The 16008-nt window shown below is 44.2% G+C and overlaps 1 protein-coding gene across 1 annotated transcript in view; it reads left to right on the forward strand.

Moving 5' to 3' along the window:
* Nucleotides 1–16008, forward strand: part of LOC142250027 (uncharacterized) — a 257435-nt gene that overhangs the window by 41234 nt on the left and 200193 nt on the right. The gene's annotated exons all lie outside the window — the stretch shown is intronic.

Genomic DNA, 16008 nt, shown 5'->3' on the forward strand with positions numbered 1-16008 from the left:
AGGAGGAGGCTATACATCTGACACTGAGATGTAGACACTATACAGGAGGAGGCGGCTATACATCTGTGACACTGAGATGTACACACTATACAGGAGGAGGAGGCTATACATCTGTGACACTGAGATGTAGACACTATACAGGAGGAGGAGGCTATACATCTGTGACACTGAGATGTAGACACTATACAGGAGGAGGAGGCTATACATCTGTGACACTGAGATGTAGACACTATACAGGAGGAGGAGGCTATACATCTGTGACACTGAGATGTAGACACTATACAGGAGGAGGAGGCTATACATCTGTGACACTGAGATGTAGACACTATACAGGAGGAGGAGGCTATACATCTGACACTGAGATGTAGACACTATACAGGAGGAGGAGGATAGACATCTGTGACACTGAGATGTAGACACTATACAGGAGGAGGAGGCTATACATCTGACACTGAGATGTAGACACTATACAGGAGGAGGAGGCTATACATCTGACACTATGTAGACACTATACAGGAGGAGGAGGATATACATCTGACACTGAGATGTAGACACTATACAGGAGGAGGAGGCTATACATCTGACACTGAGATGTAGACACTATACAGGAGGAGGAGGCTATACATGTATGACACTGAGATGTAGACACTATACAGGAGAAGGAGGCTATACATCTGACACTGAGATGTAGACACTATACAGGAGAAGGAGACTATACATCTGACACTGAGATGTAGACACTATACAGGAGGAGGAAGATATACATCTGTGACACTAAGATGTAGACACTATACAGGAGGAGGAGGCTATACATGTATGACACTGAGATGTAGACACTATACAGGAGGAGGAGGCTATACATGTATGACACTGAGATGTAGACACTATACAGGAGGAGGAGGCTATACATCTGACACTGAGATGTAGACACTATACAGGAGGAGGAGGCTATACATGTATGACACTGAGATGTAGACACTATACAGGAGGAGGAGGCTATACATCTGTGACACTGAGATGTAGACACTATACAGGAGGAGGAGGCTATACATGTATGACACTGAGATGTAGACACTATACAGGAGGAGGAGGCTATACATCTGTGACAGTAAGATGTAGACACTATACAGGAGGAGGAGGCTATACATCTGTGACACGGAGATGTAGACACTATATAGGAGGAGGAGGCTATACATCTGTGACAGTAAGATGTAGACACTATACAGGAGGAGGAGGCTATACATCTGTGACACTAAGATGTAGACACTATACAGGAGGAGGAGGATATACATCTGTGACACTGAGATGTAGACACTATACAGGAGGAGGAGGCTATACATCTGTGACACTGAGATGTAGACACTATACAGGAGGAGGAGGCTATACATCTGTGACACTGAGATGTAGACACTATACAGGAGGAGGAGGCTATACATGTATGACACTGAGATGTAGACACTATACAAGAGGAGGAGGCTATACATCTGTGACACTGAGATGTAGACACTATACAGGAGGAGGAGGCTATACATGTATGACACTGAGATGTAGACACTATACAGGAGGAGGAGGCTATACATCTGTGACACTGAGATGTAGACACTATACAGGAGGAGGAGGCTATACATGTATGACACTGAGATGTAGACACTATACAGGAGGAGGAGGATATACAGGTATGACACTGAGATGTAGACACTATACAGGAGGAGGAAGCTATACATCTGACACTGAGATGTAGACACTATACAGGAGGAGGAGGCTATACATGTATGACACTGAGATGTAGACACTATACAGGAGGAGGAGGCTATACATCTGTGACACTGAGATGTAGACACTATACAGGAGGAGGAGGCTATACATGTATGACACTGAGATGTAGACACTATACAGGAGGAGGAGGCTATACATCTGTGACACTGAGATGTAGACACTATACAGGAGGAGGAGGCTATACATCTGTGACACTGAGATGTAGACACTATACAGGAGGAGGAGGCTATACATCTGTGACACTGAGATGTAGACACTATACAGGAGAAGGAGGCTATACATCTGACACTGAGATGTAGACACTATACAGGAGGAGGAGGATATACATGTATGACACTGAGATGTAGACACTATACAGGAGGAGGAGGATATACATGTATGACACTGAGATGTAGACTCTATACAGGAGGCGGAGGCTATACATGTATGACACTGAGATGTAGACACTATACAGGAGGAGGAGGATATACATGTATGACACTGAGATGTAGACACTATACAGGAGGAGGAGGATATACATGTATGACACTGAGATGTAGACACTATACAGGAGGAGGAGGCTATACATCTGTGACACTGAGATGTAGACACTATACAGGAGAAGGAGGCTATACATCTGACACTGAGATGTAGACACTATACAGGAGGAGGAGGCTATACATGTATGACACTGAGATGTAGACACTATACAGGAGAAGGAGGCTATACATGTATGACACTGAGATGTAGACACTATACAGGAGAAGGAGGCTATACATGTATGACACTGAGATGTAGACACTATACAGGAGGAGGAGGCTATACATGTATGACATTGAGATGTAGACACTATACAGGAGGAGGAGGCTATACATCTGACACTGAGATTTAGACACTATACAGGAGGAGGAGGCTATACATCTGACACTGAGATGTAGACACTATACAGGAGGAGGCGGCTATACATCTGTGACACTGAGATGTACACACTATACAGGAGGAGGAGGCTATACATCTGTGACACTGAGATGTAGACACTATACAGGAGGAGGTGGCTATACATCTGACACTGAGATGTAGACACTATACAGGAGGAGGAGGCTATACATCTGACACTGAGATGTAGACACTATACAGGAGGAGAAGGCTATACATCTGACACTATGTAGACACTATACAGGAGGAGGAGGATATACATCTGACACTGAGATGTAGACACTATACAGGAGGAGGAGGCTATACATGTATGACACTGAGATGTAGACACTATACAGGAGAAGGAGGCTATACATGTATGACACAGAGATGTAGACACTATACAGGAGAAGGAGGCTATACATGTATGACACTGAGATGTAGACACTATACGGGAGGAGGAGGATATACATCTGTGACACTGAGATGTAGACACTATACAGGAGGAGGAGGCTATACATCTGTGACACTGAGATGTAGACACTATACAGGAGGAGGAGGCTATACATCTGTGACACTGAGATGTAGACACTATACAGGAGGAGGAGGATATACATGTATGACACTGAGATGTAGACACTATACAGGAGGAGGAGGCTATACATCTGACACTGAGATGTAGACACTATACAGGAGGAGGAGGATATACATCTGTGACACTGAGATGTAGACACTACACAGGAGGAGGAGGCTATACATGTATGACACTGAGATGTAGACACTATACAGGAGGAGGAGGCTATACATCTGACACTGAGATGTAGACACTATACAGGAGGAGGAGGATATACATCTGACACTGAGATATAGACACTATACAGGAGGAGGAGGCTATACATCTGTGACACTGAGATGTAGACTCTATACAGGAGGAGGAGGCTATACATGTATGACACTGAGATGTAGACACTATACAGGAGAAGGAGGCTATACATGTATGACACTGAGATGTAGACACTATACAGGAGAAGGAGGCTATACATGTATGACACTGAGATGTAGACACTATACGGGAGGAGGAGGATATACATGTATGACACTGAGATGTAGACACTATACAGGAGGAGGAGGCTATACATCTGTGACACTGAGATGTAGACACTATACAGGAGGAGGAGGCTATACATCTGACACTGAGATGTAGACACTATACAGGAGGAGGCGGCTATACATCTGTGACACTGAGATGTACACACTATACAGGAGGAGGAGGCTATACATCTGTGACACTGAGATGTAGACACTATACAGGAGGAGGAGGCTATACATCTGACACTGAGATGTAGACACTATACAGGAGGAGGAGGCTATACATCTGATACTATGTAGACACTATACAGGAGGAGGAGGATATACATCTGACACTGAGATGTAGACACTATACAGGAGGAGGAGGCTATACATCTGACACTGAGATGTAGACACTATACAGGAGGAGGAGGCTATACATCTGTGACACTGAGATGTAGACACTATACAGGAGGAGGAGGATATACATCTGTGACACTAAGATGTAGACACTATACAGGAGGAGGAGGCTATACATCTGTGACACTAAGATGTAGACACTATACAGGAGGAGGAGGATATACATCTGTGACACTGAGATGTAGACACTATACAGGAGGAGGAGGCTATACATCTATGACACTGAGATGTAGACACTATACAGGAGGAGGAGGCTATACATGTATGACACTGAGATGTAGACACTATACAGGAGGAGGAGGATATACATGTATGACACTGAGATGTAGACAGTATACAGGAGGAGGAGGCTATACATCTGACACTGAGATGTAGACACTATACAGGAGGAGGAGGCTATACATCTGACACTGAGATGTAGACACTATACAGGAGGAGGAGGCTATACATCTGACACTATGTAGACACTATACAGGAGGAGGAGGATATACATCTGACACTGAGATGTAGACACTATACAGGAGGAGGAGGCTATACATCTGACACTGAGATGTAGACACTATACAGGAGGAGGAGGCTATACATCTGTGACACTGAGATGTAGACACTATACAGGAGGAGGAGGCTATACATCTGTGACACTGAGATGTAGACACTATACAGGAGGAGGAGGCTATACATGTATGACACTGAGATGTAGACACTATACAGGAGAAGGAGGCTATACATGTATGACACTGAGATGTAGACACTATACAGGAGAAGGAGGCTATACATGTATGACACTGAGATGTAGACACTATACGGGAGGAGGAGGATATACATCTGTGACACTGAGATGTAGACACTATACAGGAGGAGGAGGCTATACATCTGACACTGAGATGTAGACACTATACAGGAGGAAAAGGATATACATCTGTGACACTGAGATGTAGACACTATACAGGAGGAGGAGGCTATACATGTATGACACTGAGATGTAGACACTATACAGGAGGAGGAGGCTATACATCTGTGACACTGAGATGTAGACACTATACAGGAGGAGGAGGCTATACATCTGTGACACTGAGATGTAGACACTATACAGGAGGAAGAGGCTATACATGTATGACACTGAGATGTAGACACTATACAGGAGGAGGAGGCTATACATCTGACACTGAGATGTAGACACTATACAGGAGGAGGAGGCTATACATGTATGACACTGAGATGTAGACACTATACAGGAGGAGGAGGCTATACATCTGTGACAGTAAGATGTAGACACTATACAGGAGGAGGAGGCTATACATCTGTGACACTAAGATGTAGACACTATACAGGAGAAGGAGGATATACATGTATGACACTGAGATGTAGACACTATACAGGAGGAGGAGGATATACATGTATGACACTGAGATGTAGACACTATACAGGAGGAGGAGGCTATACATCTGTGACACTGAGATGTAGACACTACACAGGAGGAGGAGGCTATACATGTATGACACTGAGATGTAGACACTATACAGGAGGAGGAGGATATACATGTATGACACTGAGATGTAGACACTATACAGGAGGAGGAGGCTATACATCTGTGACACTAAGATGTAGACACTATACAGGAGGAGGAGGCTATACATCTGTGACAGTAAGATGTAGACACTATACAGGAGGAGGAGGATATACATCTGTGACACTGAGATGTAGACACTATACAGGAGGAGGAGGCTATACATCTGTGACAGTAAGATGTAGACACTATACAGGAGGAGGAGGCTATACATCTGTGACACTGAGATGTAGACACTATACAGGAGGAGGAGGATATACATGTATGACACTGAGATGTAGACACTATACAGGAGGAGGAGGATATACATGTATGACACTGAGATGTAGACACTATACAGGAGGAGGAGGATATACATGTATGACACTGAGATGTAGACACTATACAGGAGGAGGAGGCTATACATCTGTGACACTGAGATGTAGACACTATACAGGAGGAGGAGGCTATACATCTGACACTGAGATGTAGACACTATACAGGAGGAGGCGGCTATACATCTGTGACACTGAGATGTACACACTATACAGGAGGAGGAGGCTATACATCTGTGACACTGAGATGTAGACACTATACAGGAGGAGGAGGCTATACATCTGTGACACTGAGATGTAGACACTATACAGGAGGAGGAGGCTATACATCTGTGACACTGAGATGTAGACACTATACAGGAGGAGGAGGCTATACATCTGACACTGAGATGTAGACACTATACAGGAGGAGGAGGCTATACATCTGACACTATGTAGACACTATACAGGAGGAGGAGGATATACATCTGACACTGAGATGTAGACACTATACAGGAGGAGGAGGCTATACATCTGACACTGAGATGTAGACACTATACAGGAGGAGGAGGCTATACATGTATGACACTGAGATGTAGACACTATACAGGAGAAGGAGGCTATACATCTGACACTGAGATGTAGACACTATACAGGAGAAGGAGACTATACATCTGACACTGAGATGTAGACACTATACAGGAGGAGGAGGCTATACATCTGTGACACTGAGATGTAGACACTATACAGGAGGAGGAGGATATACATCTGTGACACTAAGATGTAGACACTATACAGGAGGAGGAGGCTATACATGTATGACACTGAGATGTAGACACTATACAGGAGGAGGAGGCTATACATGTATGACACTGAGATGTAGACACTATACAGGAGGAGGAGGCTATACATCTGACACTGAGATGTAGACACTATACAGGAGGAGGAGGCTATACATGTATGACACTGAGATGTAGACACTATACAGGAGGAGGCTATACATCTGTGACACTGAGATGTAGACACTATACAGGAGGAGGAGGCTATACATGTATGACACTGAGATGTAGACACTATACAGGAGGAGGAGGCTATACATCTGTGACACGGAGATGTAGACACTATATAGGAGGAGGAGGCTATACATCTGTGACAGTAAGATGTAGACACTATACAGGAGGAGGAGGCTATACATCTGTGACACTAAGATGTAGACACTATACAGGAGGAGGAGGATATACATCTGTGACACTGAGATGTAGACACTATACAGGAGGAGGAGGCTATACATCTGTGACAGTAAGATGTAGACAATATACAGGAGGAGGAGGCTATACATCTGTGACACTGAGATGTAGACACTATACAGGAGGAGGAGGCTATACATCTGTGACACTGAGATGTAGACACTATACAGGAGGAGGAGGCTATACATCTGTGACACTGAGATGTAGACACTATACAGGAGGAGGAGGCTATACATGTATGACACTGAGATGTAGACACTATACAAGAGGAGGAGGCTATACATCTGTGACACTGAGATGTAGACACTATACAGGAGGAGGAGGCTATACATGTATGACACTGAGATGTAGACACTATACAGGAGGAGGAGGCTATACATCTGTGACACTGAGATGTAGACACTATACAGGAGGAGGAGGCTATACATGTATGACACTGAGATGTAGACACTATACAGGAGGAGGAGGATATACAGGTATGACACTGAGATGTAGACACTATACAGGAGGAGGAGGATATACATCTGTGACACTGAGATGTAGACACTATACAGGAGGAGGAGGCTATACATCTGTGACACTGAGATGTAGACACTATACAGGAGGAGGAGGCTATACATCTGTGACACTGAGATGTAGACACTATACAGGAGGAGGAGGCTATACATCTGTGACACTGAGATGTAGACACTATACAGGAGAAGGAGGCTATACATCTGACACTGAGATGTAGACACTATACAGGAGGAGGAGGATATACATGTATGACACTGAGATGTAGACACTATACAGGAGGAGGAGGATATACATGTATGACACTGAGATGTAGACTCTATACAGGAGGCGGAGGCTATACATGTATGACACTGAGATGTAGACACTATACAGGAGGAGGAGGATATACATGTATGACACTGAGATGTAGACACTATACAGGAGGAGGAGGATATACATGTATGACACTGAGATGTAGACACTATACAGGAGGAGGAGGCTATACATCTGTGACACTGAGATGTAGACACTATACAGGAGAAGGAGGCTATACATCTGACACTGAGATGTAGACACTATACAGGAGGAGGAGGCTATACATCTGTGACACTGAGATGTAGACACTATACAGGAGAAGGAGGCTATACATCTGACACTGAGATGTAGACACTATACAGGAGGAGGAGGCTATACATGTATGACACTGAGATGTAGACACTATACAGGAGAAGGAGGCTATACATGTATGACACTGAGATGTAGACACTATACAGGAGAAGGAGGCTATACATGTATGACACTGAGATGTAGACACTATACAGGAGGAGGAGGCTATACATGTATGACATTGAGATGTAGACACTATACAGGAGGAGGAGGCTATACATCTGACACTGAGATTTAGACACTATACAGGAGGAGGAGGCTATACATCTGACACTGAGATGTAGACACTATACAGGAGGAGGCGGCTATACATCTGTGACACTGAGATGTACACACTATACAGGAGGAGGAGGCTATACATCTGTGACACTGAGATGTAGACACTATACAGGAGGAGGTGGCTATACATCTGACACTGAGATGTAGACACTATACAGGAGGAGGAGGCTATACATCTGACACTGAGATGTAGACACTATACAGGAGGAGGAGGCTATACATCTGACACTATGTAGACACTATACAGGAGGAGGAGGATATACATCTGACACTGAGATGTAGACACTATACAGGAGGAGGAGGCTATACATGTATGACACTGAGATGTAGACACTATACAGGAGAAGGAGGCTATACATGTATGACACAGAGATGTAGACACTATACAGGAGAAGGAGGCTATACATGTATGACACTGAGATGTAGACACTATACGGGAGGAGGAGGATATACATCTGTGACACTGAGATGTAGACACTATACAGGAGGAGGAGGCTATACATCTGTGACACTGAGATGTAGACACTATACAGGAGGAGGAGGCTATACATCTGTGACACTGAGATGTAGACACTATACAGGAGGAGGAGGATATACATGTATGACACTGAGATGTAGACACTATACAGGAGGAGGAGGCTATACATCTGACACTGAGATGTAGACACTATACAGGAGGAGGAGGATATACATCTGTGACACTGAGATGTAGACACTACACAGGAGGAGGAGGCTATACATGTATGACACTGAGATGTAGACACTATACAGGAGGAGGAGGCTATACATCTGACACTGAGATGTAGACACTATACAGGAGGAGGAGGATATACATCTGACACTGAGATATAGACACTATACAGGAGGAGGAGGCTATACATCTGTGACACTGAGATGTAGACTCTATACAGGAGGAGGAGGCTATACATGTATGACACTGAGATGTAGACACTATACAGGAGAAGGAGGCTATACATGTATGACACTGAGATGTAGACACTATACAGGAGAAGGAGGCTATACATGTATGACACTGAGATGTAGACACTATACGGGAGGAGGAGGATATACATCTGTGACACTGAGATGTAGACACTATACAGGAGGAGGAGGCTATACATCTGACACTGAGATGTAGACACTATACAGGAGGAGGCGGCTATACATCTGTGACACTGAGATGTACACACTATACAGGAGGAGGAGGCTATACATCTGTGACACTGAGATGTAGACACTATACAGGAGGAGGAGGCTATACATCTGACACTGAGATGTAGACACTATACAGGAGGAGGAGGCTATACATCTGACACTATGTAGACACTATACAGGAGGAGGAGGATATACATCTGACACTGAGATGTAGACACTATACAGGAGGAGGAGGCTATACATCTGACACTGAGATGTAGACACTATACAGGAGGAGGAGGCTATACATCTGTGACACTGAGATGTAGACACTATACAGGAGGAGGAGGATATACATCTGTGACACTAAGATGTAGACACTATACAGGAGGAGGAGGCTATACATCTGTGACACTAAGATGTAGACACTATACAGGAGGAGGAGGATATACATCTGTGACACTGAGATGTAGACACTATACAGGAGGAGGAGGCTATACATCTATGACACTGAGATGTAGACACTATACAGGAGGAGGAGGCTATACATGTATGACACTGAGATGTAGACACTATACAGGAGGAGGAGGATATACATGTATGACACTGAGATGTAGACAGTATACAGGAGGAGGAGGCTATACATCTGACACTGAGATGTAGACACTATACAGGAGGAGGAGGCTATACATCTGACACTGAGATGTAGACACTATACAGGAGGAGGAGGCTATACATCTGACACTATGTAGACACTATACAGGAGGAGGAGGATATACATCTGACACTGAGATGTAGACACTATACAGGAGGAGGAGGCTATACATCTGACACTGAGATGTAGACACTATACAGGAGGAGGAGGCTATACATCTGTGACACTGAGATGTAGACACTATACAGGAGGAGGAGGCTATACATCTGTGACACTGAGATGTAGACACTATACAGGAGGAGGAGGCTATACATGTATGACACTGAGATGTAGACACTATACAGGAGAAGGAGGCTATACATGTATGACACTGAGATGTAGACACTATACAGGAGAAGGAGGCTATACATGTATGACACTGAGATGTAGACACTATACGGGAGGAGGAGGATATACATCTGACACTGAGATGTAGACACTATACAGGAGGAAAAGGATATACATCTGTGACACTGAGATGTAGACACTATACAGGAGGAGGAGGCTATACATGTATGACACTGAGATGTAGACACTATACAGGAGGAGGAGGCTATACATCTGTGACACTGAGATGTAGACACTATACAGGAGGAGGAGGCTATACATGTATGACACTGAGATGTAGACACTATACAGGAGGAGGAGGCTATACATCTGACACTGAGATGTAGACACTATACAGGAGGAGGAGGCTATACATGTATGACACTGAGATGTAGACACTATACAGGAGGAGGAGGCTATACATCTGTGACAGTAAGATGTAGACACTATACAGGAGGAGGAGGCTATACATCTGTGACACTAAGATGTAGACACTATACAGGAGAAGGAGGCTATACATGTATGACACTGAGATGTAGACACTATACAGGAGGAGGAGGATATACATGTATGACACTGAGATGTAGACACTATACAGGAGGAGGAGGCTATACATCTGTGACACTGAGATGTAGACACTACACAGGAGGAGGAGGCTATACATGTATGACACTGAGATGTAGACACTATACAGGAGGAGGAGGATATACATGTATGACACTGAGATGTAGACACTATACAGGAGGAGGAGGCTATACATCTGTGACACTAAGATGTAGACACTATACAGGAGGAGGAGGCTATACATCTGTGACAGTAAGATGTAGACACTATACAGGAGGAGGAGGATATACATCTGTGACACTGAGATGTAGACACTATACAGGAGGAGGAGGCTATACATCTGTGACAGTAAGATGTAGACACTATACAGGAGGAGGAGGCTATACATCTGTGACACTGAGATGTAGACACTATACAGGAGGAGGAGGATATACATGTATGACACTGAGATGTAGACACTATACAGGAGGAGGAGGATATACATGTATGACACTGAGATGTAGACAGTATACAGGAGGAGGAGGCTATACATCTGACACTGAGATGTAGACACTATACAGGAGGAGGAGGCTATACATCTGACACTGAGATGTAGACACTATACAGGAGGAGGAGGCTATACATCTGACACTATGTAGACACTATACAGGAGGAGGAGGATATACATCTGACACTGAGATGTAGACACTATACAGGAGGAGGAGGCTATACATCTGACACTATGTAGACACTATACAGGAGGAGGAGGCTATACATCTGTGACACTGAGATGTAGACTCTATACAGGAGGAGGAGGCTATACATGTATGACACTGAGATGTAGACACTATACAGGAGAAGGAGGCTATACATGTATGACACTGAGATGTAGACACTATACAGGAGGAGGAGGCTATACATCTGTGACACTGAGATGTAGACACTATACAGGAGGAGGAGGCTATACATGTATGACACTGAGATGTAGACACTATACAAGAGGAGGAGGCTATACATCTGTGACACTGAGATGTAGACACTATACAGGAGGAGGAGGCTATACATGTATGACACTGAGATGTAGACACTATACAGGAGAAGGAGGCTATACATGTATGACACTGAGATGTAGACACTATACAGGAGAAGGAGGCTATACATGTATGACACTGAGATGTAGACACTATACGGGAGGAGGAGGATATACATCTGTGACACTGAGATGTAGACACTATACAGGAGGAGGAGGCTATACATCTGACACTGAGATGTAGACACTATACAGGAGGAGGCGGCTATACATCTGTGACACTGAGATATAGACACTATACAGGAGGAGGAGGCTATACATCTGTGACACTGAGATGTAGACACTATACAGGAGGAGGAGGCTATACATCTGTGACACTGAGATGTAGACACTATACAGGAGGAGGAGGCTATACATCTGACACTATGTAGACACTATACAGGAGGAGGAGGATATACATCTGACACTGAGATGTAGACACTATACAGGAGGAGGAGGCTATACATCTGACACTGAGATGTAGACACTATACAGGAGGAGGAGGCTATACATGTATGACACTGAGATGTAGACACTATACAGGAGAAGGAGGCTATACATCTGACACTGAGATGTAGACACTATACAGGAGAAGGAGACTATACATCTGACACTGAGATGTAGACACTATACAGGAGGAGGAGGCTATACATCTGTGACACTGAGATGTAGACACTATACAGGAGGAGGAGGATATACATCTGTGACACTAAGATGTAGACACTATACAGGAGGAGGAGGCTATACATCTGTGACACTAAGATGTAGACACTATACAGGAGGAGGAGGATATACATCTGTGACACTGAGATGTAGACACTATACAGGAGGAGGAGGCTATACATGTATGACACTGAGATGTAGACACTATACAGGAGGAGGAGGCTATACATGTATGACACTGAGATGTAGACACTATACAGGAGGAGGAGGCTATACATCTGACACTGAGATGTAGACACTATACAGGAGGAGGAGGCTATACATGTATGACACTGAGATGTAGACACTATACAGGAGGAGGAGGCTATACATCTGTGACAGTAAGATGTAGACACTATACAGGAGGAGGAGGATATACATCTGTGACACTGAGATGTAGACACTACACAGGAGGAGGAGGCTATACATGTATGACACTGAGATGTAGACACTATACAGGAGGAGGAGGATATACATGTATGACACTGAGATGTAGACACTATACAGGAGGAGGAGGCTGTACATCTGTGACACTGAGATGTAGACACTATACAGGAGGAGGAGGCTATACATCTGACACTGAGATGTAGACACTATACAGGAGGAGGCGGCTATACATCTGTGACACTGAGATGTACACACTATACAGGAGGAGGAGGCTATACATCTGTGACACTGAGATGTAGACACTATACAGGAGGAGGAGGCTATACATCTGTGACACTGAGATGTAGACACTATACAGGAGGAGGAGGCTATACATCTGTGACACTGAGATGTAGACACTATACAGGAGGAGGAGGCTATACATCTGACACTGAGATGTAGACACTATACAGGAGGAGGAGGCTATACATCTGACACTATGTAGACACTATACAGGAGGAGGAGGATATACATCTGACACTGAGATGTAGACACTATACAGGAGGAGGAGGCTATACATCTGACACTGAGATGTAGACACTATACAGGAGGAGGAGGCTATACATGTATGACACTGAGATGTAGACACTATACAGGAGAAGGAGGCTATACATCTGACACTGAGATGTAGACACTATACAGGAGAAGGAGACTATACATCTGACACTAAGATGTAGACACTATACAGGAGGAGGAGGCTATACATCTGTGACACTGAGATGTAGACACTATACAGGAGGAGGAGGATATACATCTGTGACACTAAGATGTAGACACTATACAGGAGGAGGAGGCTATACATCTGTGACACTAAGATGTAGACACTATACAGGAGGAGGAGGATATACATCTGTGACACTGAGATGTAGACACTATACAGGAGGAGGAGGCTATACATCTATGACACTGAGATGTAGACACTATACAGGAGGAGGAGGCTATACATGTATGACACTGAGATGTAGACACTATACAGGAGGAGGAGGCTATACATGTATGACACTGAGATGTAGACACTATACAGGAGGAGGAGGCTATACATCTGACACTGAGATGTAGACACTATACAGGAGAAGGAGGCTATACATGTATGACACTGAGATGTAGACACTATACAGGAGAAGGAGGCTATACATGTATGACACTGAGATGTAGACACTATACGGGAGGAGGAGGATATACATCTGTGACACTGAGATGTAGACACTATACAGGAGGAGGAGGCTATACATCTGACACTGAGATGTAGACACTATACAGGAGGAGGCGGCTATACATCTGTGACACTGAGATATAGACACTATACAGGAGGAGGAGGCTATACATCTGTGACACTGAGATGTAGACACTATACAGGAGGAGGAGGCTATACATCTGTGACACTGAGATGTAGACACTATACAGGAGGAGGAGGCTATACATCTGACACTATGTAGACACTATACAGGAGGAGGAGGATATACATCTGACACTGAGATGTAGACACTATACAGGAGGAGGAGGCTATACATCTGACACTGAGATGTAGACACTATACAGGAGGAGGAGGCTATACATGTATGACACTGAGATGTAGACACTATACAGGAGAAGGAGGCTATACATCTGACACTGAGATGTAGACACTATACAGGAGAAGGAGACTATACATCTGACACTGAGATGTAGACACTATACAGGAGGAGGAGGCTATACATCTGTGACACTGAGATGTAGACACTATACAGGAGGAGGAGGATATACATCTGTGACACTAAGATGTAGACACTATACAGGAGGAGGAGGCTATACATCTGTGACACTAAGATGTAGACACTATACAGGAGGAGGAGGATATACATCTGTGACACTGAGATGTAGACACTATACAGGAGGAGGAGGCTATACATCTATGACACTGAGATGTAGACACTATACAGGAGGAGGAGGCTATACATGTATGACACTGAGATGTAGACACTATACAGGAGGAGGAGGCTATACATGTATGACACTGAGATGTAGACACTATACAGGAGGAGGAGGCTATACATCTATGACACTGAGATGTAGACACTATACAGGAGGAGGAGGCTATACATGTATGACACTGAGATGTAGACACTATACAGGAGAAGGAGGCTATACATCTGTGACAGTAAGATGTAGACACTATACAGGAGGAGGAGGATATACATCTGTGACACTGAGATGTAGACACTACACAGGAGGAGGAGGCTATACATGTATGACACTGAGATGTAGACACTATACAGGAGGAGGAGGCTGTACATCTGTGACACTGAGATGTAGACACTATACAGGAGGAGGAGGCTATACATCTGACACTGAGATGTAGACACTATACAGGAGGAGGCGGCTATACATCTGTGACACTGAGATGTACACACTATACAGGAGGAGGAGGC

Source organism: Anomaloglossus baeobatrachus, chromosome 8 (genome assembly GCF_048569485.1).
Source record: "Anomaloglossus baeobatrachus isolate aAnoBae1 chromosome 8, aAnoBae1.hap1, whole genome shotgun sequence".
Taxonomy (NCBI): domain Eukaryota; kingdom Metazoa; phylum Chordata; class Amphibia; order Anura; family Aromobatidae; genus Anomaloglossus; species Anomaloglossus baeobatrachus.